Genomic DNA, 24,522 nt, shown 5'->3' with positions numbered 1-24,522 from the left:
GAAGTATATTTTTATGTTTGAACCAAAAAAGTTCATAGCATCAACTTATGCGTTTCTCTGTGTATGTAGAGGAAATATTTGAGATTATATTTTAAATGGGAAGGATAAGAGGAATGAAAATGGAAATAAATTTTCTACACGTTGATTACTGTAGTAAAGTTTGATGTTTGGTGGGCTATGACAAATTACAGACACACATATGTACACTTTGATATCTGTAGCAAACCTTAAGAAAATAATATACAGAGATGTATCCAAAAGCAATATATGTAAATAAAGGGAATTCTAAACAAATGTTAAATACCTACATGGATACAAGGGAAAAATCAGAGAAGTAGAGAACAGATAGAAAATAAGTAGTAAAATGGCAGAATCAAGCTCTAACTCATGAAGAATTTACAATAACATGACAAAAAATTCTCCAAATAAAACATATATATTAACAGGATGGATTTTAAAAAAAAATTCAAAAGGAGTTGGATTGTGGTAGACACTTGCTTAGCATGTGTGAGACACTGGGTTTAATTCTTAGCACCACATATAAATAAATGAATAAAAATAAAGGTCTATCAATATCTAAGAAAATATTTAAAATAAAAAATAATTCAAGTATATGGTATGTATTAGAAGCTACTTTGAACCTAACATAAGTAAATTGAAAGGGAAGAATGGGAAAATATATGTCATGCAAATATTAATGTTTAAAATAATTATGTCAGAAGTGACTGTGTTGATGTCATGTAAAGTAGACTTCAGAGAAAAGAGAATTACAAAGAACAAATTCAAATACTATATTGGGACCATCCACCAAGAAGGGACCATCCACCAAGAAGATATGTTTATCATAAATATGGTATACATGAAATCATAAAACTTCAAATTTTGTGATACAAAAACTGATAAATAGATAAATCCAAAGATATAGTTGGGGACATCAACACTTCAGCTGACAGATCAACTCGACAGATTATCATGAATATATGATTACTAAACAACACCATTAACCAAGAGAATCAAATTGACACTAGGGGAACATATGATCTGCCAGTATGTTCTGGAATACATGCTATTTTCAAAAGGTTGTGGAATATTTACAAAGACAGATCATGGATCATAAAATAAATCTTACAAGTTCAAAGGTTATTAAGTCCATACACAGTATGTCCCCTAAAATAATGGAATAAAATTAGAATCAATAACAGAAAGACAAAAAGAAAATCTAACAGAGAAAAATTAAACAATATACTCCTAAGTAATGAATGGGTCAAAAGGGAAATCTCAAAGAAAATGTTTCAATACATGTAACTACAGAATTATTAAAATGTGTCAAACTCTGTGGAGTCCAGCTAAAGCAGTGCTGAGAGGGAAATGTATAGCATTAGATGCTTTCCTTAGAAAGAGAAGTAAGAGTCAAATCAATAATATAAATTCCTCCCTCAAAGAAAGAATAAAAAAAAAAATACCCAAGTAAGTAAAAAAGGAAATAATAAAGAGTAAAAATAAAAATAATTAGAATATAAAAACAATACAAAAATAAATAAAGCAAGATATTTGTTTTCCAAAAATTAGTAGACATTAAACCTCTGGTAAGACAGACAAAGATTAAAAGAGAGAAGAGTCAAATCCCAATATCAGAACTAGAACAGGGTACATCCCAGCAAACAATGCAGCCTTTGAAAGGATGGCAAAAGGGCACCACAGTTAAATGTGTGCTTACAAATTCAATAGCTTTGAGGAATTAAACAATTCCTTGAAAACAGCATACTCTCAAAACTCAGCGGGATAAAAAAGATCACCAGTAGTTCTGTAACTACTAAAGAAGTTGAATTTGTGATTTAAAATCTCCCAAAAGAGAATCCATAGGACAGAAGTTTCCACCGGAAGTTTAAACACTGAAATGCCAACCTTATCCATTTTTCTTTCAGAAAATAAAGAGGAGAGAATGCTTCTCAAATTAAAAGATCAGATTAATATCACCCTGATACCAAAATCAGACCAAGAAAGGAAGGAAGGTATTAAGATCAATCTAAAATTTGCATCTTATGCAAAAATGAACAAAATGGATCATGAACTAAGGGTAAAGCAAAAGCATATTTAAAACAAATAAACTTTAGTGCTTAGAATTAGGCAAGGAAATCTTATACTTCATGCCCATAAGTCTCTAAAAGGAAATAGTGACAAACTCTACACTGTCAAACTTATGAAAATTTGCAAACACACTGAAAAGTGAATGTAAAGAACAAATTATAACATAATCATCACTAAACATCTATCGGAGTAGCTCAAATGAAAGATAGTTATAACACCAAATGCTCGGGTATATGCAGAAAAACTGGACCACTCATACTTAACTAGTAAAATGCTACAATCACTGAAAAAATTGTTTAGCTATTCTTTTTTTTAAATTTATTTTTATTGTAAACAAATGAGATACATGTTGTTTCTGTTTGTACATGGAGGAACAGCATACCATTTGCGTAATCATACATTTACATAGGGTAATGATGTTTGATTCATTCTGTTATTTTTTCCTCCCACTCCTCTTTTCCCACTATACAGTCCCTCCTTCCTCCATTCTTGCCCCCCTCCCACCGCCCATTATGTGTCATCATCCGCTGATCAGTGAGATCATTCGTCTTTTGGATTTTTGAGATTGGCTTACCTCACTTAGCATGATATTCTCCAATTTCATCCATTTGCATGCAAATGCCATGATTTTATTATTCTTCATAGCAGAGTAATATTCCATTGTATAGATATGCCACAGTTTCTTTATCCATTCATCAATTGAGGACATTTAGTTTGGTTCCACAGTCTGGCTATTGTGAATTGAACAACTATGAACATTGATGTGGCTGTATCTCTGTAGTGTGCTGATTTTAAGTCCTTTGGGTATAGTCTGAGGAGTGGATAGCTGGGTCAAATGGTGGGTCCATTCCAAGTTTTCTAAGGAATCTCCACACTGCTTTCCAGAGTGGCTGCACTAATTTGCATCCCCACCAGCAATGTATGAGTGTACCTTTTCCCCCATATCCTCTCCAACACCTATTGTTGCCTGTATTCTTGATAATCGCCATTCTAATTGGGATGAAATGGAATCTTACTGTAGTTTTGATTTGAATTTCTTATTGCTAAAGATGGTGAACATTTTTTCATGTTTGTTGATTGCTTGTAGATCTTCTTCTGTGAAGTGTCTGTTCATATCCTTAGCCCATTTGTTGATTGGATTATTTATATTCTTGGTGTAGAGTTTTTTGAGTTCTCTATATATTCTGGAAATTAGTGCTCTATCTGAAGTAAGAGTGGTCATGATATTTTCCCACTCTGTAGGCTCTCTCTTTGCATTGCTGATAGTTTCCTTTGCTAGACAAAGCTTTTTAGTTTGAATCTATCCCAGTTGTTGATTCTTGCTTTTATTTCTTGTGCTATGGGAGTCCTGTTAAGGCAGTCTGATCCTGAGCCAACAAGTTGAAGATTTGGACCTACTTTTTTTTCTATAAGATGCAGAGTGTCTGGTCTGATTTCAAGGTCCTTGATCCATTGTGAGTTGAGTTTTGTGCAGGATGAGAGATAGGGGTTTAATTTCATTCTGTTGCATATGGATTTCCAGTTTCCCCAGCACCATTTGTTGAAGAGGCTATCTTTTCTCCATTGCATATTTTTGGAACCTTTGCCTAGTATGAGAAAATTGTATTTATTTGGGTTTGTATCCGTGTCCTCTATTCTGTACCATTGATCTACCTGCCTATTTTGGTGCCAATACCATGCTGTTTTTGTTACTATTGCTTTGTAGTATAGTTTGAAGTTCTGGTATTGCAATACCCCCTGTTTCATTCTTCCTGCTAAGGATTGCTTTAGCTATTCTGGGTTTCTTATTCTTCCAGATGAATTTCATGATTGCTTGCACTATTTCTGTGAGGTACGTCATTGGGATTTTAATTGGAATTGCATTGAATCTGTATAGCACTTTTGGTAGTATGGCCATTTTGACAATATTAATTCTTCCTATCCAAGAACATGGGAGATCTTTCCATCTTCTAAGGTCTTCCTCAATTTCTTTCTTCAATGTTTTGTACTTTTCATTGTAGAGATCTTTTACCTCTTTGGTTAGATTGATTCCCAAGTATTTTATTTTATTATTTTTTTTTGAGGCTATTGCAAATAGAGTTGTTTTCCTCATTTCCCTTTCAGCTGTTTCGTCACTTGCATATAAAAATGCTTTAGATTTATGCGTGTTGATTTTATAGCCTGCTATTTTGCTGAATTCATTGATGAGGTCTAGAAGTTTTTCTGGAGGAGGTTTTTGGATCCTCTAAATACAGAATCATGTCATCAGCAAATAGTGACAGCTTAAGTTCCTCTTTTCCTATTAGTATTCCTTTAATTTCTTTAGTCTGCCTAATTGCTCTGGCTAGAGTTTCAAGGACAATGTTGAATAGAAGTGGTTAAAGAGGACGTCCCTGTCTTGTTCCGATTTTTAAAGGGAGTGGTTTCAGTTTTTCTCTATTAAGAATGATGTTGGCCATGGGCTTAGCATAAATAGCCCTTACAATGTTCAGGTGTGTTCCTACTATCCCTATTTTTTCTAGCGTTTTCAGCATGAAGGGGTGTTGTACTTTGTCGAACGCTTTTTCTGCATCAATTGAAATGACCATATGATTCTTATCTTTGAGTCTATTGACATGATGGATTATGTTTATTGATTTACGGATGTTAAACCATCCTTGAATTCAGGGATGAACCCCACTTGATTGTGGTGTACAATTTTCTTAATATGTTTTTGGATACAGTTTGCCAATATTTTGTTAAGGATCTTTGCATCTATATTCATCAAGGATATTGGTCTAAAAATTTTCTTTCCTTGATGTGTGTTTGCCTGGTTTGGGTATGAGGGTGATATTAGCTTCATAGAATGAGTTTGGTAGGGTATCCTCCTTTTCTATTTCCTGGGATACTTTGAGAAGTATTGGAATGAGCTGTTCTTTGAAGGTCTTGTAGAACTCGGCTGAGAATCCATCTGGTCCTGGGCTTTTCTTGGATGGTAGATTTTTAATGGCTTCTTCTATTTCATTGCTTGTGATTCATCTGTTTAAATTGTGTATGTCCTCCTGGTTCAGTTTGTGAGGAGCATATGTCTCCAGAAATTTGTCAATGTCTTCGGTAGTCTCTATTTTGTTGGAATACAGATTTTCAAAGTAACTTCCCATTATGTTCTGTATCCTCGGTGGTTGTCCTGTCATGATATTTCCTTTTTCATCATAAATTTTAGTAATTTGAGGCTTCTCTCTCCTTCTCTTGTTAGTGTGGCTAAGGGTTTGTCTATTTTGTTTAGTTCTCAAAGAACCAACTTTTTGTTTTGTCTATTTTTAGAATACTTTCTTTTGTTTCACTTTCAGTGATTTCAGCTCTGATTTTAATTATTTCCTGTCTTCTACTACTTTTTCTGTTATTCTGTTCTTCTTTTCTAGGGCTTTGAGCTGTAAGGTTAGGTCATTAGTTGTTGACTTTTCATTCTTTTCTGGAATGCACTCCATACAATGAATTTTCCGCTTCATAGTGTCCCAGAGATTTTGATATGTTGTATCATCATTCTCATTGACCTCGAAGAATATTTTTTATCTCCTCCCTGATGTTTTTTGGTATCCATGTTTTGTTCAATAGCATATTATTTAGTCTCCAGTTGTTGGAGTAATTTCTGTTTTTTATTTTGTCATTGATTTCTATTCTCAGTCCATTATGATCTGATAGAACACAAGGCAGTATCTCTATTTTTTTTTTTGCATTTCATAAGGGCTGCTTTGTGGCATAACATATGGTCTATTTTCGAGAAAGTACCATGTGCTGCTGAGAAGAAAGTGAATCCGCTCATTGATGGATGGATATTCTATATATGTCTATTAATTCTAGGTTATGATTGTGTTATTGAGGTCTATGGTTTCTTTGGTTGGTTTTTTGTTTGGAAGATCTATCTAGGTGGTGACAGCGGTGCATTAAAGTCACCCAGAATTATTGTGTTGTGGTCTATGTGATTCTTGAAATTGGGAAGGATTTGTTTGATGTACAGGGATGCACCATTGTTTGGGGCATAACTATTTACTATCGTTATGTCTTCCTGATTTATGGTTCTCTTAAGCAGCATGAAGTGTCCTTCTTTATCCCTTCTGACTAACTTTGGCTTGAAGACCACTTTATCTGATATAAGGATGGAAACCCCCACTTTATTACTGAGTCCTTGTGTGTGGTAGTTTTTTTGCCATCCTTTCACCTTTAGTCTGTGGATGTCTTTTTCTATGAGATGAGTCTCTTGCAGACAGCATATTGTTGGGTCTTTCTTTTTAATCCATTCTGCCAGTCTATGTCTTTTGATTGATGAGTTTAGGCCATTAATGTTCAGGGTTATTATTGAGATATGACTTGTATTCCCAGTCATTTGGATTATTTTTGGTTTTAAGTTGGCTTGGTTTCTCCTTTGAGTGGTTTTTCTCTAAGGTAGTTCCTCCCTTTGCTGACCTACATTGTTGTTTTTCATTTCCTCCTCATGGAATATTTTGTTGAGAACATTCTGTAGTACAGGCTTCTATTTTTAAATTCTTTTAACTTTTGTTATTGTGGAAGGATTTATTTCATCTTCAAATCTGAAGGTTAGTTTTGCTGGGTATAGGATTCTTGGTTGGCACCATGTTCTTTCAGAGCTTGAAATACATTGTTCCAGACCCTTCTAGCTTTTATAGTCTGGGTTGAGAAGTCAGCTGCTATTCTTGTTGGTCTCCCCCTATATGTAATCTGATGCTTTTCTTTGCGGCCTTCAAAATCCTATCTTTATTTTGAATGTTAGGCATTTTCATTATAATGTGCCTTGGTGTGGATCTTGTTGTGATTTTGTTAATTTTGTGTTCTGTAAGCCTCTTGTATTTGATTTTCCATTTCATTCTTCAGGTTGGGAAGTTTTTCTGATATTATTTCATTGAATAGGTTGTTCATTCCTTTGGTTTGTATCTCTGTGTCCTCCTCAATCCCAATAATGTTGGGACTAATGACATGTTAATCTAACTCAGGCTGACTCCTTACTTCCTGGTGGGTGAGCAGGATCAGGGCCCTCAAAGGCAGTTTCAAGGGTTGGTGATGATTAATCGGACCACCGTCAGGGAGTGGGTAACAACAGTTCCACTAAAGTGATCAGCTCGTGCTTGCCATATAGTCCTATGGAACTCCTCCCCTGCATGAACCTCCCATGACTTGTGACCTTTAAGCTGATTGGTTCCTGCCTAGCCCCCACCCTATATAAAAGCTGTTTGATTTCCTCAATAAACGAGTTCCTGCTGTGACTGGTCTACCTGACGTGTCTGATTGTCCTCCACTGGGAGGTCTGGGAGCATGTGGTCTGTCGGCCCTACCTATCCCGGTCTGACCTTGTTGGGGAGTGTCCCCTTCCCTTGTTGCTGGTCGAGAAGGGCAAGGGGGCTTAAGACCCCGACACAATAATTCTTAAATTTGTTCATGATGTCCCATAGTTCTTGGAGATTCTGTTCATGATTTCTTACCATCTTTTCTGTTTGGGCAACTTTATTTTCAAGATTAAATATTTTGTCTTCATTGTCTGAGGTTCTATTTTCCAAATGATCTAGTCTTTTGGTGATGCTTTCCATTAAGTTTTTATTGGTTTATTGTTTCCTTCATTCCAGAGTTCTGTTTGTTTTTTTTTTTTTTTTTTTTAGGATTCCTATCTTCTTTGTTGAAATGATCTTTTGCTTCCTGCAGTTGCTCTTTCAGCTTATTGGTATTATCATTCATTGCCTGCATTTGCTCTCTTATCTCATCCTTTGCTTCGTGAATCATCTTAATCATGTATAATCTGAAGTCCTTTTCTGACATTTCTTCTACCATACTGTCATTGGATTCTATTAATGTAGAATCTAGATTTGTTTGGCTCATTTTCTTCCCTTGTTTTTTCATGTTGTTCATGTATCTTCCCCTCTAGCGGTGCAGATCTGGGGTAGTACAGATTGCCCCCTATAGACTTATAGCAGCCCTTTAGGTTTCCAAACCCTTTCTTTAAGGGGAGATCAATATTAGCAGTGCCCAAATCAGACACTGTGCGATCCTAGACCAAATAGCCCCTATGAGGACAATAACAAAATTGTCATAATAACCAGAATGCATTCAAATATTATCTTCAGTAAAACAAACAAATTTACAATAAGTTCTGCAGTTTCAAATGGAGGACAAAGAGGATGCAGAGGGATGTAGGATGTAGCTGTTAATGGGATAAGAAAAGAATATACAGAAGTTCTAGATAATAGAAAGGGTGAGAGTATAATCAAAAGAAATTGGATGTTAGCATGCAAAAAAAAGGGAGAAAGAGACTCTGAGGGAACAGGTAAACAAAAGGAAAAGAGAACAAGAAAAGTAAAGAAATAAAAACTTAAATTTTTTCAATAAGGAGAAAAAAGAAAATCTACAGTTTAACAGTCATATAGTAATGAAACCTCCCAGAGTTCAGTAGCCTGATGCATGAGAGGTACCTGACAATGAGCTTCAAGCCTCCAGCAGGCATCTCAGGATGGGTTTTGCCTCACCTAAGGATCACAGGTATGGCTTCCAGGATTATCCATGATGGCCGCTCAGGCTTTGAAATGTGTTGGCAAATGGGGAGCTGCAACTCAGGGTGTGGCCATGGTCAGCAGGAGGTCCTAGAGGCAGGATGAGGTTGGTCAGCCAGGGGTCCTGGAGGTCGGGTGTGTTGGTGTGGTTGTGGCATCCTGGAGGCTGGTTGCAAACAGTCGGTCTGGGGTCCCAGTGATAGCTCGCAGTCAGTTGGTCTGGGGGTCCTTCCGGTCGGGCTGAGGGATCCTGGAGACGGGGCTCAGTCAGTCCGGCCAGGGGTCCTATGGGGCCTGGCTGTTGTCTCAAATGGTGGCAGCCACGTGTAATCAAACCTTCAGGTACTGTAACAGTGAACTTCCAGGCAACAGCAGGCAGCTGGTGCTCCACTGGCGGTTGGCGATCAGTTTGCTGACTGTTGTCGGACAATCGAGAGGTGGACAGGCGAGAGGCAGGCAAATGGTGAATGATAGGCCTTCTTTTTTTTTTTTTCTTTTTTTCTTTAAACTACAAATGGACTCACCAGGATGCCAGCAATTGCACTACTGGACATTTAACCTGAGAAATAATAAGCTTACTTTCATGCAGATCTTTACATGGGTGTTCATGCAGTTTTATTTGTCACAGTCTCTAACAGAAATTTCCCAAACTTTTTTAATAAGTCAATGGTTAGAAATATTGTGGAATATCCATACCTTGGAATATAATTTATTTTACATTTCACAGTGATTTTTTTACATTATTTATACAAAAATTTTTATCAGTTTTTGGAATCCAATTTAAAACTAATGATTCCAATTTCTTCTCCCCTCATTTCCCATGTCCTCTTAAATATTATAAATTCAAATATAATTATGTTCTTTTTTTGGCTTATTCCACATCTGACAAGCAAAAGCTTATCCAAGATTGCTCTGTGATAACAGTTATAAAACATGCCTGGAAAAAAATCAGGGCATCATATTTCCAAATGTGACAAATTAACTTAGAAATTTTTATTTGCTACCAAGGGTATCCATCATCCTCCACACACACACACACACACACACACACACCTCAATTTTCAATATCACTCTGCTTGTGTCTTAATTATTTGGGTCAACCCAATCTAGAATTTGGTTAAACCAGTTATACAGATAAATATCAAAAATGTACGTGGTTTCTATTTCAATATTTATTTCTAGTTTAGTCTTCCTGAAACTTGTACATTTGTTTGCTTTATTCTTTTGGGTTAAATTCTTCTGGGTGCTGTGTTAAACATGTTATTTAGAAGGGGCAGGATGGTACAGTCCAGATGGACTTGATTCTAACCCTATTTCTGCCAGAACTGAGTTGTCTGAATTTGGGGGGAAAAACACTACTACTTCAAATTTGTTTTGTGGCAATGATATGGGTCAAGTTAGTGGCTGTAAGTTATTCTTTAGCCAATAAACACTTTGTTCAACTCAAATTGATGAGACAAGTCAAAGTTTGAAATAAAACCAGTATGGAGGAAGCAGAATTAAGAGCCAGGAGCCCTGCCTCTCTCTTCACTGAGCCCTGTGAGGACGTTTGTGGTTTCCTTGGAGAATAGTTTAAAGGCCTCTGCCTCAGAGGATCCCTAGGAATCCTTTAGTTTTAAATCACATGAGTGACTCTTTAGAGAAGGGGACAAAAATATATTGATTTTGAAGGATACGGAGAGAACTGGAACACTCCAGGTTAGATCCAGGGCCCAGCTGCAGTAGGGGAGCAGAAAGCAATGCCAGAAAGTGGCCACCCTGTGCTGGCCCACTGTGATCTGGATCATCTTCACTGGTCTTGCAGGATATCACCCATGGGAAGCAACTCATGCCAGCAAAGCCTGGCACAGCTCTGGAGGGACAATCCCCTTTCCTGGTCAGGCAGAAGAAGACTATATAACAGGAAGAAGGCAGAGATAAGTAGATGCAAGAGACTGGCCTCCTCCATGTTTGTATTCTGTGAAAAAAAAAATCCTCTAAGAGGGAGGTCAGAATGCTAATGGGAAAGGGGAAACTCTATGGGGTTGCTAAAGCAATCCTTCCAAACTAGGTTGCTACAGCAATCACTGAAATATTGCTTCCCAGATGCTAGGGCACAGAGAGCAGAGAGGAAACTTGTTCTTGATCAGGTCTCCACCATAATGGTGCTGGCTCTAGGAAAACTACTTCATCGTTTCCAACCAAAAAGCTCCAAGTCATGTGGAGGACATGTTGATTAGTAACAACCAGCTGGTGTATAAAGCTAATGATAATCTTGGCAGTTTAATGCAACTCAACTGAAGCTAAGATTTATTATCTCACAGGCACTACTTGGCATCGGAAATTTGCTAGCATCTGACTCTGACAATGAAATAGTGGAGCACACAGTGACACCTGGGCTATTTGGTCCTTCTCAAAGAACATTCTGTTTGGACCAAAAGCTCCTTACCAAAAAAAAGGTGAAAAATTCTTATTTTTCAAGAGGTGATGTACCAAAGACCAATGGAAACAACGTAATCTGGACAAGAATGGTCATGCTATTCAACTGCGTTAGCCAGCAATATGCATTTGAATGTATAATTATTTTGAAACCAAAAACTATCCCTATATATTGGATTTTAAAAGCTGACCATTTTCAAAATGTGTTCAATGGAGTGTTTACAAGTCCAAAGGCTTCTGACATTGATTATTATCTCACTGGAAAATTTTCTTCTTTACTCTATTATGTGGCCAAGGAATTTGGCAGGGAAGTCCTAGCAAAATTGGTAGAGGAAAATTAAAGCACAAAGCATAGGATACATGATAGTTACATAGATAAATGGAGGAAACAATCTCTGACCAGCAACCTTTTAAAAGAATGCTGTCCCCATGCCATAAAATAAATTTACTTGGTGAAAGAGGTTTTTTTTTTTGTTGTTTATTTGTTTTGTTTTGTTTTTTTCCAAAAGTATTCGGATCTTAACCCTGCAAAATCATCTGTTGTGGTTAGTCTTCTATCAATATATTTAGTTAAAATTCCTGATAAAAGAGTGTCATAACAACAAAGTGTCATTTAGGTCTAGGTTTGACTATATCAAACCAAAAATCAGAAAAATAAACAAAACCAATAGTTTAGACAAGACAGAAGCTTTGTTTTCTTTCATGGAAAAGGAAGCTGTAATAGACAGTCTAAGATTGTCAGGGGGGCTTCAAAATGCAAAAATGCATCTCCATTGGCCATCCTGAGCACGAAGCTCCACATGGTCTAAGTGACCTTAACCTCTGAGCAGCACATCTTCAACCAAGTCCTTGGGTACTAAAAGAAGAATAAAGAGAACATGTCTTTCTGCCTTTAAAGTTGCTTTCTAATGTCACCCACAAGACATCCTCTTAGACATCATTGAGCAAACTGTAATGACATGGCTATAAGGGAGGCTAAGAAATGTCACCTTTTACTGGGTGATCATTTCACACAGAAGTTTGGGGTTCTTTTACTAGGGAAAATCAAAGAACTGATTTTGGAGTAGCCATTAGTAGTCTTAGCCAAGAAGTTAATAAAAAGTGGATTCTGTTTTGAAGTTTAAATTTTCAGAAGTTCCAGTAATTGTATTTGTAGATGTCTATAGAGAGAGAATCTAATGTCCAGGTTTTCATCAAGTCTAATCTCCAACTTTTAAAATAAAATCAAAATCAATACTTTAAATATGTCCTAACTTTACAGCAGTTAGCTCCCCCAAGGATAATGGACTTACTCGATTTGTGACATTCTCCTAGTTGTCAATGGAATTTCAAAGAATATATAAATAAATTCCTGGGGAATAAATTAGTATTTAATATTCTAATTGTTTTACAAATGAGTATTAATAGTTGTATCATCTTTTCTAAAATATTTTGAAAGACTCAGTATAATTTTTATACTTTTGTATTAGGTGATATATAACCAGTATTCTATTAGTATGATTTTTGCTTCCTTCAAAATGACTGATATAAACCCCAAGTATTCCCAGAAATAATAGATTCAGTGTGATTTCAGGTAAAAAATGTGCAATTCTCATTGATTTATTTTATAAATGTAAAATAAAATGAATACATTTCACTTATCTTTGCTATACTGTCAGTGATTCAGAGAATAAGCAAATTAAATTATAGGAAACATTTCAGTTGACTTTAGATTATGTTCTTTACCTATTTGTTGAGGCTAGTCACTCTGTGGCAGTCATATAAATTATTATTCATTTTGAATTGTGAGATTTGCATTTCAAATTTAAAAAGTTTGTTGGGCAAAACTTTTGTCCTCGAAAGTTTTCACATTTGACTATAATATGCCCTAGAGTGATAATAAAGTATTTTCTGAATGTAAGTTGAACATTATTGTATTGTTCAGATTTCTTGTAACTTACTACAAATATCAAAAATTAACTTACTAAATGATATTAAACATCATATAATGTATAACATATTACATATGCATATGTGATAAATTATATAATACAATATTTATGTATCTTATATAATATAATGTTCATATTTATGTAAAAGTATATAATATAGCAAATATCAAATCATGGTATATAGAATTAATGTTAATACTATATAATATTAAAATATTTTACATGCTTACATATATAATATTATGTAGGCATTGTAAATAATTCTCTTACTATATTTTTTTTCTTTTTAGATTTAATATATCATAGACAACTGAAGTATATTTATGCCAGTTCAAAATCCTCTTCCTTAACAGTTGGGTTGTAAGTCTTTTCTGTTTGTAGATAAAATAGTTCTTCTTCATTATTGTCAATGCATAAGATTTTTAAAATATAAATTAAAACCTGTTATGGTGGATGTGATTATTATGTAATATTAAATGAAAAATATATAAAACAGAAGTGATTCAAAGAGAAATATTTTTTAATCTAACCTTAAGAAATATTTAATTTCCAGGAGAATTCTATTTATTTCATTCTTTGGTGAACTTTACTTGTGGATTTTACTGTTTTTCTGAGGTTTATAAAACAAGAACATAGATAAGCCTTCCAATTTTCTCATGGCATAAACTGAGCCAATATTACAGTTATAAGAATCTAAGATTATAGCACAATAAACAATATATAAACAGTAATTTAGTATTTTTCAGGATATTTACAATGCATTCACATTAAAATAAAACACACTGTAGTATTTACAATTTAAAAATGCATAAATGTGGAAGGATAGCAAAATTCCATCCCTTTATCCGTATATTGAATATCATATCTGATGTTAGTTTATTATTGCTGTTGACATTATCTTTATATTAATAGTTCTTAATTTTTCAGTGTTTTGCTCATTTATTTGGATTTGCAATCTTCTAAAATTATCATGACATGTGACAAGTTCTAGGACCTTCTGTTAATTGATGCAGACCCCCGTACTGCCATTCTTCCATGCTCAGTGCACTTGGTTTAGGGCTGAGTTAGGACTCCCTGCAAACAGTGTTCATGTTAATGCTGTTCTCAGCTGACTGACAGCTGGTGGTGTGAAATCCTCCTGCCTCAGGTGGGATTACTCTGAAGTTCATGGCTCATGCTGACTTCCAGAGCCGCCCCTCTGATTAGACCCTGGACCCCCAGGGCACTCTCTACTGTCTCCTTTCTGCCCATTGCCCTGACTCCTACTGACGGTTGCTGCCGTTCTCCAGTCAGTGACTTGCACTCAAATCCTTTGCTGACAGTCCATTTCAGGAGGAATCCAAGAAAACACTTCTAAAACCCAAAGTAATGCATTTTCATAATATAACCCTAAGCAGCTTTAGGGTTAGTCATTTTGTACAAATCTATTTGTGAACATCACAAATGTTTGACGGTTTTATTGTTCCACCTTCTGTGGAATTTAAATCAAGTAGCAATTCTTATCAGAGTTATCTCACAGATTACATTACGATGTATAATAATCTCACAGATTATGGAGCAAAATCCCAATGTCAATAGTGCCAGGCATGAAGGGTGCATCCGGCCAGTTAAAGCAGGGGAACTTGCTGACTACACTGGGACCTCTTCTTACTCTAGGTGTGTAAGACAATACTGCACGTGGTCCTGTGTGACCTGTGACCTTCCAGAAGACATCCAGTCAGAGATGACATGGGGAGAGTTTCAAATCCTGTGACGCTTCATGTGCTTCATGTTTGCTTTCCCCAAAATGCATTCCCAAGGGTTATGAAAAAGGTCAAGACAGATGGTTTGAAAGGTTATTTACTTCTTCCTCTGATATGTGTGGTCCTTAGACACTTGTCACTAAGCATTATTTTATTTAATTATCAAATTTGACTAGTTTATCTCTGAACCTAATAAGGTCTTTCTTCCTTTCAAAAGATTCTTTTCCTTCCCTCTTCCCCATAAACCAGTAAATACCATTTTACTACACCAGACAAAAGTCTTGGTTTTAGTCATCTTTTTTCTGCTTTGACCCAAAGACATGACAGGAACAATTAGAGAAGGAAGGATTCATTTGGGGGCTCACAGTTTCAAAGGTCTTAGTCCATAGGTGTCTGACTCTGTTGCTCAGGGCTGCAGGTAAGACAGGACATCATGGTGGATCAGTGTGGCAGAAGGAAGCAGATCAGAACATGGCCACCAAGAAATAACACACCCCCAGTGACTGACCCACCTCGTCCAGCTACACCCTACCTGCTTAAAGTTAAGGCACTGATTAAGCAAGCTAAGGCTCTCATAACCCAGTCATTTCACCACCTAAGCTTTCTTGCTTTGTGTCACGCATGAGCTTTAGAGGGACACCTAATATCCAAACCATATCAGCCTTTTTTAAAAATTCTGAATACTTATTCTGAAATTAATTTCATCTAGTTATGAAAATGTTTGTTTCAATAAGACAGAGATAATAAGAAGAATTGTAGGTGAATTTTCTCAGTTGGAACAAAACTGGTTTTCTGTTTGTTTGTTTTTCTATCTTTTATTTAGAACTTTTGGTCAATTAGATCAACCGTCACAAAATTATCTCATACTTGAGATTTTAGTATATGGGTACACAAACTAAGTGACGTAAAACATCTTGCAATCTGAGTAAGGTTTTAATTGTTTTTTTTTTTTTTTTTTTTTTTTTTTTTCATTTGGTTGTGGAATAGGGACCTCAGAAGGATGAAGAAGATAAAGTTTGCTGGCTTTTTTTTTCACGAAAGCCACCCCATGAATGCCAAGATCTGGATTAGATGCTGCATTTTCTGGGTTCCTTTCCCCTGCCTCCTTCCCGCTGATCAGTTTTGTATTAGACCTTTATGTTTTCATTATAACCTGGCAGCAAGAGCTCCCTTAAATAGAAAGAGTGAATGAAGGCAATTTTTTCCATTAACAATATATTTCCCTTTGGGGTCTCTGGCGCATTATTGTTCTTTTTTTTTTTTTTTTTTTTTTTTTTTTTTTTTCAAGGAGCAAAAAACCCCAAGAAAACAGTCTTCAGTTGTAAAGTATATTTCAGATCCTATCTGAAAGCCTTAGGTTTTGTTTTCTTCTTATGAAAACATCTTAAAATATTCCTGCAAATGAGTACAATTTGGAGCAACCATCCATCCATACACGAGCAAGTACTGTGCTAAAAACATACTTCTTTCTAAGGTGCATATTTCCCCAAATAGTCAATATGGAAAATCTGGAAGAGTTGAAGTTTCAAAGAAGGGTCAAATATTACTTAAACATATTTTTGGACTAATTGTATTCTGTCTTGGCACAAAATATTACATAGCCCAGGTGTATCTATTTTATTGGATCTGTCTGCGATATGTAATGCTTTAAGATACACTCACACACACACACACGCACACACACAGACACACACACACACACACACATATACACACATATATCTAGACACAAAGACATATAATATACATGTGTAAAACATATTAATCTTCTAAGACTATATGTATTATATATATTCAAAAAATACTTACATATGTATATATGTGTATAGTATATTTTTAAATGATCAGCAAATATGTTAGGATAACATGTAGGATAATCAGTTTCTCCTTTCTCTTATATCAAGTCCCCAAACTGCATTAGCATTAATCAGTAGGTCAAGGGTCCAGTGGATGCTGGGCTGTCATCTACCATGTCCCTGACAGTTTCTACTCTGAGAAAAAAAATGTGTGACTTTGGCTTTTGATGTAATTTGCCCAGAATCAAAGTGAGGAGAGAGTGGAGACTGGGATTATGCCCAACAATTCTCAGAAATCCATTACTCTTTGCACCATATCATGTGAAAAGATGCAAGCATGTTTTATATTGGGTTGTTCTTTTAAATCCATTAAATCCATTCATTAGTGTAGCACTTGATATAAGGAACATGTAAAATAATATCCTAAGCCAATGTTATGTACTACTTCAATTTCTGTTAGAAAGTAACATATGGATAGAAACATAATCTCTCAATGCACTTCAAACTCAAAAAGTTCCTTTATAATGCTAATGCGTGGTAACTATTATGGACAGCGCCATTTAAAATCAATAGTGACTAAGAGTTTTAGATATGCCAATGTGCATTTAGCAGATCTGTAGGCAGCAAACACAGACAATGGCATTTTGGATGGATAATGTTGTGTGGATGGCCTCTCACTGCATAGAAAAGGCAAATTCCTTTCTTCTTCTTTTATTTTAAGATTCTGCCAACAGGTCATAAACTCAATTATCTATTGTGATGAAAGGACAGAGGGAAGGGGAAAAAAGGGAAGAAAGAAGCAGCTCTCGGTATCACACTGGGTTTAAAAGGAGAAATAGCCAATAGAAGTCATTTACAAATTAATACTTTGGTTCTGCACTTATCCAATTGGTAATTCTAACCAAGAAAATTTCAGAAAGTTGAAAAGTATAAATGCATAAATTAAAGATGCTCTGTGTGTTACCAGGAACCTCCAGGGGAATTAGCTGTGGACTTAGCTTTTCCTGACCCTGCCTCTTCCTGCCAAGCCAGGGTCTGTCAGCTCATCTGGGGACAACCAACAGTCACAGAGGTAAGTGTTCAGAAATAAACACATTTCAGGAAAGGTTACTTAATGGCTTTCCATGGATTTCAAAATCACTTTCCAACTATGTCGGGCCAAAAAAAAAAAAAATTCTGATAATTTATGTTACCCAGATGTTAAGAAATCCAACAGCTTTCACTACTCATAAATTTAACAGCATTAAGCACCTGCTGGCTCTAAGCAACAACTCCTGCCAAGAAGGAAGGAAGGAGCTTTGCAATGCACTAATGGGCTCCTTCCCTCTCCATCCAGAGGAGTTCAGGGCTCAATCCCTCAGCTTCACACCCTCCCATCCTCCTGCAGAGATCCTGAAGCTCCACTCCAAGAGCAGCACCATCTACTCTGCCAATTCACACTGGCTGCCGGAATCAGAGTGGGGGTGTGGCTATTTCTAAATCTCAAGGAACCTTAGCTGTTAGCTAAATGAGTAAACATGAAAGGCATCAGAGTGAGTTTAGAATAAAGACTAAAGCTTTGCAAATAGAATAAAATTATAAAGTTTCATCCTAACTTTTCTAACAATGAAAGGCTGACGTGTTCTCAAATACATGCAAAACTTTTAAAACTATTTAACTATTTAATCCAGAGTTTGATATTTCTCTTTTGCCAAACTCATGAACACTTGTTAAAACTGTTGGATAAAGGTTTTATTTTCCATTTCATTTCTCTGATGGACATGCTAATGAGCATCAGAATGGAAGTAATAAAGACATCTGAAATGGGTTGGATCCAAACCATATGAAAGAGCAGGGACGGTACTAGAACTGGATCACACTCACAGCAAAGAAGTCATAGATCTATCATTCGGAGGTTTGCAGAATTTTTATTCACATAATTGTCGGTTGGATCTAAGCCTTCCTCTCTATTACTCTAGTGTGTCTAACATTGTGCCTTTCCATACTGTCAGATTTACTGAATAACAGTAAATTTACAGGCTACACCACTTTCAGCGGTGGCAGTTCATGGAATACTTGTGGGTCACCTGGTAGACATAATCCAGGCAATCACAGGCTCTTTTATTTCAACCTCAACTACTAATGCCTTTAGCACTCAAGTCACACATCACACGTTATATATGTATATATGTTGCATGTTGGCTAAGAAAGGGTTAAGGCAACCATGTGGGTTCAGGAGGCTGAACTGAAACAAAGACAGAGAGAAGATAAAAAATGCAAAGGTCACTGTAGATGCCAGATAAGCCTATGAACCAGCCTAAATGTGTTTAGGGTGCAGAGATCTCAAAGCACAGGAATGTATTCCAGCCAGGGTCCAGATTGAGGGCAATTTCAGAGTGTTAGCCTAAGATGTCAGCTTGGAATGGGCTGAACTTGATCACCATGGGCAGAAGAAACTGTGCTTTGCTGAAACCCTGGGACAGAGATTTGGAGGTTCATCGTGGGGGCAACTTTCTGAGCAAGGCTCATGACAAGTGACCAGGTAGCATTGTCAGGGTTCTGCTATGTCCAATCTCAGGCTACTCCACATATTATGGGTCTTGATTGAGAAGGTCACATCATCTGGTGGTCTGGTATGTTCAATAAGCTCATGAGCTTGGTGTTTTCTATGTGAGTTTGATCCCCCCATGCATCCATGTGCTTCTGTTTAATTCGATGATTTCACAGTTGGTAATTTTTATTAGCATGATTAATTTATTTGTGAGGTTTTGCCTTATGGTTGTGCCTGTCAGATGGTGGTCATTTAATTGCATATACAATGTGTAGAGACATTCCACCTCAACACCAAAACTCTAAATGGAGAAACTCATGGCAAACTACTGCTTAAAAAATGAATTATGCTCTGTCTGAGGACTATTGTTCTATACATCATGGAATAGCTCAGAGCAGGGTACGGCCTCTCTCCTCATGGACTGCCTGCCCTTCTGACTTTGCCATTCATGATCCAAGCCTACCTCTTCATTCTGATGTGCTTTACCTTTTATTTACCAGTATTCTCCATTTCCTCATGGAAGGATATGTTGGATTCCACCTCCTAAATATTTGAATAAGATTGCAACTTGAAAACACTTATTTCTTAGAGACTGCAAGGACCAAACCATTTATCCTCCCCTCTGTATCTTTACCATTTGTTTGGCCAATGGAGTGCAATACATAATGTCCTTACTGGTCTTTCTGTGCAATGAGAGTGACAGTATCTGTCTGGTTCTAATAGTCAGAAAAGCAAAAAAGTAGCTCTTTTTGTTTTCTTCTTTTTAAAAATGAACAGGTTAGTTGTACATATTAACTGATTTCAGCCTGGTATTTCCATACATGTGTACAGCATGCTCTGATTAATGTCAAGCTCCTTTTTTCCATCCACCTCTCAACACATACCTTTCTCAATTGCTAGCAATCAACTTTCAGGTAAAAAATTTTCAGCTTTCACATAGGAGAGATAACATACTTTTGTTTCTCTGTTTTAGACTTATTCTACTTAACGTCCTCTGGTTATATTCATTTTGCTGAAAATGATGGATTATTGTAGAGAGAGAAAAACCAAATGTAATGAGATAACAAGAAAGAAAAAGATGTAATATCTGTGGGGAGCAAATAGACAAATTTTCCTCTGAGAGATTGTCAATCTGCTTGTCAATCATAATAGCTAATATTTTTGAATGCTTACAATATACTGTATATTATACTAAGCACTTCATGTGCATTGTACTTGTTAGTTTTCTTATAAATCCTGCAAAGAAACTGGCTCTGAGTGGTTAAATGGTTTGCTCAGGAGCACACAGGAGGGATCTGAAACCAGTCTGCTGTTTCCAGCATGAGAACTTTTAATGAGCACTTGGTACTGCCTCTGAATAAGGAAGATGTGGACAGTACTTACATGTACTAAAATACTTTCTTTCACCTATTCCATTTCTTCACAGCTGGAACTTTGATGATTTTGCAACTGGTTGAAGTAGCAGCATCCGTTCTAAGCGTAGCTCTCCAGTGTAATGAGATATGAGGAGACTGCGCTGGCAATGTGGTTATTTAATGTGCTTTTTCAGGAGAAGCTTCTATATAAATTATCATCATTAATCATTCACAGAAAAATGAGCACTGAGTGGGTGAAAATTCTGAGGAAATGTTATCTTAGGTTATTAAAATGTAAGCAGATTTGTATGCTCAGGAGTTATAGTCATGAGGGAGAAAGGTATAACAGTCAGTGAAACTCAAGTTAAATGGATACTACTAGTAAACCTTGAGAAAAAATGAATATTTAATTTTAAGTGGATGCTGTCAGGCTGTGAATTCAAAGATTACTTTAGGAAGAGTTTTAATAAAACTGATAGGAAAATACAAATCCAATTAAAATAATAATAGTAAGTATACATTTCATTCCAGGCATACATATTACCTCTTCTAACTCCATGTTGGCCACTGAAATAGACTATGATTTGAATGAAACACAAAATGTTTCTATTAAAAAGAAATAATCAGAGGATACAATTATATAATTTTTATGAAATAGGAAAATATATGCCAAAAAAGTCAACAGAAATTGAAGAAGTATGCAGAATGTGAAATCATTATGAAATAATTTTTCAAAAAAGCAACACAAATAACACATATTAGCAACCAAGTAGCTCAACATTCTTAGAGTAAAAATTAAGGTAGAAAGATAAGGAGGTGGTAGAAATAATCAAAGAAATAATGGAAGAAAATTTCCCAGAGCTAAAGATAATTCCCAATTAGTCTTGAGAATAAAATATTCACTGATTGCTTATGAGGATGAAGAAAAATAGCCCTGTGCCTTAACATAATTCCAGTGAAGTTTTTGAATCAGGCATACATAAAAATTCTCAGTAGTTCTTTAGAATAGATAAATTAATCTAGAAAGGACTAATTTTCACGTTGCTGTTAATTTTTTTTTTTTTGTAGTAACACTAATTATGAGGAGCCAATGTCTTCAATATCTTCAAATTTCAGGAAAATTAAGTGAATTTGTAATTATAATTTTGGAGACCAAGAGAACAAATAATCAAATGCAACAAGATAACTTTTTTTCCAACATATAAAAAATTTCAGAATTGTATCCCCATTAATTATTTTTAGAGAAATGAAGGAAGTACTCCAGCAAGATGGGTAAGATATTTTGAGAGAGATTTCCATGCATGTCTTTCTTCTATAATAATGTGGCTTGGCCATTCCACAATGTATACATGTGACAAAACATCACACTGTACTCAGAATTTTTAAAATGATGTGTCAATTAAAATTTAAATAAAACTAAGAAGAAGATGGTGAGAGGGAGCGAGAAATAAACGTCTGTGTTCACAAAACACATGTAACAATCATGCTTGTCAATCTGAATCTTTTTAGGCATCAGAGCCCAAACAAAGCAGAAATGCAAGAGATCTGGGGGTGATACCTGTGAAAGATAGAGAAGTAGGGAGCAGGAATTTGTCTAGAAGCTAAAGGCAGCAGTGCTGTTCTGATACCTGCAAAAGGTTAACAGTTAGAAAAATGATCAGGAAGAGTCTCAGACATGATGTAGATTAGAGAAGGACTCAGACAGTCCAGTGGAGTCTTGGAACAAAGATCTCACTCAGAAGGGTCCAGCATTGAGTGACAATGGCCAGGGGCCATTAATGAACCATGCTCACTCATTGCCTACACTGCCCAGGGAAAGCATGACCTCAGCTTGAAAGTGGATCCCAAAAGCAGGGTGTCCAGGGTTTGACAGCTAACTGCACCCCTCACAGCTGGTTTTGGTGGACAGAGGTCTGAGCAGGTGCCTCCAAACCATCCCTACCATGACTAGCTTAGGCAGGAGCCCATGTTACCAGCCACTGTGCTGTGTTTTCTGCTTAAATCGCTGGGTAATCATTCAAAATGAGGCAATTAGAGAGAGTCGATATGAAGAGAATGAAGATTCAATGTACTTTTCTATCTTGGTGTTGGAATTTCTAAAATTTCTCTATTGGAGAATAGTCTTGATATTATGATATCTTATCCTAGAAAAAAATAGCAGTATCCTATAAAGGAAAGAAAAATACTTATCTATAGAAATCAGGCTACAAAATGGTGATTTTAGCATGCGATGATTAGTATGAAATGGGACAATGTATACATAATCTCTCCTGTATGTATTGGTTATGTTTAAAAGCATCCATACACAAAAATCCTAACACTACTTGCCTAAGAGGAAGCAAATTATATAACTGAAGCATAAAAATGGGGGAGAGTTTTTCAGTATGGGCTTAGCTGAATTCCAGGTCAATGAAGGCACAGCTATATATTATGCAATAGTTTGATAACTTTAAGATAAGTGATTATACAACATTTCTGGCACTTGGCATCTTGTTCTGCATTACAAATAGAACATTCCAGAAGGAGATTTCACTTCCTACTACGTGTTTTTCCACAAACTCAACTGTTCATACTTGAAGACACAATCCATAGTTTTTTCTAAATACACCTTTCCTGTCTCAGTATCCTTCTATTATCCAAGGGTAGAATGTGTAAATCCTTTCTCCGTCCTGTCCTAGGACCACCTGTTGCTAGATTCCTCTCTACCTTGTCGTCTCTCCCTCTCTCTCTTTCTCTGCACAAGGATAGGCAGCAATATGTCATACCCCAAACCTTCTTTTACCTACACACATGTACAAGTGTCAGCAGTGCAGAAAGAATCCTTGTCTCCACAACTCCTGTTGTGCATTGATTACTCCGGGCGTCCTTACTTGTGAGTAGAGACGTACTAGTATTCCACTTATGCCTCATAGACATGTCTATGTGCAAAACTTAATTTTTGATACAATTTTGTAAGCATGAGAATTGGGGTTGTATTGGTGATATAACAGGCAGGACAGGAGTTGGCAATTAAGTTGGCACCAAAGAAAGTGTGTTTACATCAAGACAATGCAACTTGACATCCTCAAGTTTTTAAAATTTTGTCCCATTGTGCCAGATCTGGAATATCTATAAAAAACTTAAATTGAGCAATGAATATACTGCTTATGGTCACTTTAAAAATAGGTATTGTTTTTAGTGTTTATCTTTTGAGGAAAATAATAGGTAAATGATAAGAGAGTTTGAATATATATATATGTATATGTATATTCCAACATATAGATATACAAAAAAATTACATAAAGGTTTTATAAGCTCTGGATTACCACTTCTGACCTATTTTAATGCTCCTGTGTCAATTTCATTGAAAAAGTCACAGATTTGAAAACTTGGGACTTAATAGGTTAAAACATCATGATTAGGTCATTAATAAATTCTTTTAAAACACTGCAAGGACCCCTACTTACTTACGGATAACAAGAAGCAGCATTTTACCGTAGTAGTGACTGTATTGCGAACAGGACTGATTTACCTTATTGCTTTGAGTCTTTTGATTTCCTTCATTATACCCCCCCCAAATTCTAGTATTAAAAATATGCTTTAAACCAATGAACTGATTTAAAGGGGAAAAAATAAAAACTATTAGAATTTCAGGTACTAGAACCAGAAAGGAATTTGAATGACAAGAGCCAGTTGGAAGAACTCTAATTCCTTAAAAATCCTTCAAATTTTGCTTTCCATACCTTCAATACTTCAATACACTTGTAGACTTAAATAATAATCCTTGGGAAAGTAATGCTTTCCCCGAGTTCCCTCCTCCAGAAAGAAAGGAACTGGAGAATTGCCCGGAGTATATTCAGCCCTGATGAGATGACCTATCTCATTTAATTGTTCTTTGGGTAAGACTTTTTTTCTGTGTTCACTTACTTGCTTTGTTCCCCCAACAATTAATTCGTTCTCCCAAACCATTGATATGAGTATCATAAAATAGAATTTATAAGAGTTCATCCTCATATGGGGAAACAGATAAAGCATTCCTTTAAAGAACCTGAGATTTCCCTTGCTGAATTTTTAATTAATAACAAATCCACAGCAGGAGCTTCAGGGCCATTGGTGTCATTGCTCTGCTCTACTTTGCCTTCAGATCGGAGCAGAGACATCTGGCGAATGC

The sequence above is a fragment of the Sciurus vulgaris genome (genome assembly GCF_902686455.1).
Source record: "Sciurus vulgaris genome assembly, chromosome: 7".
In the NCBI taxonomy this organism is placed as follows: Eukaryota; Metazoa; Chordata; class Mammalia; order Rodentia; family Sciuridae; genus Sciurus; species Sciurus vulgaris.
Note: the sequence above shows the minus strand (reverse complement) of the source record.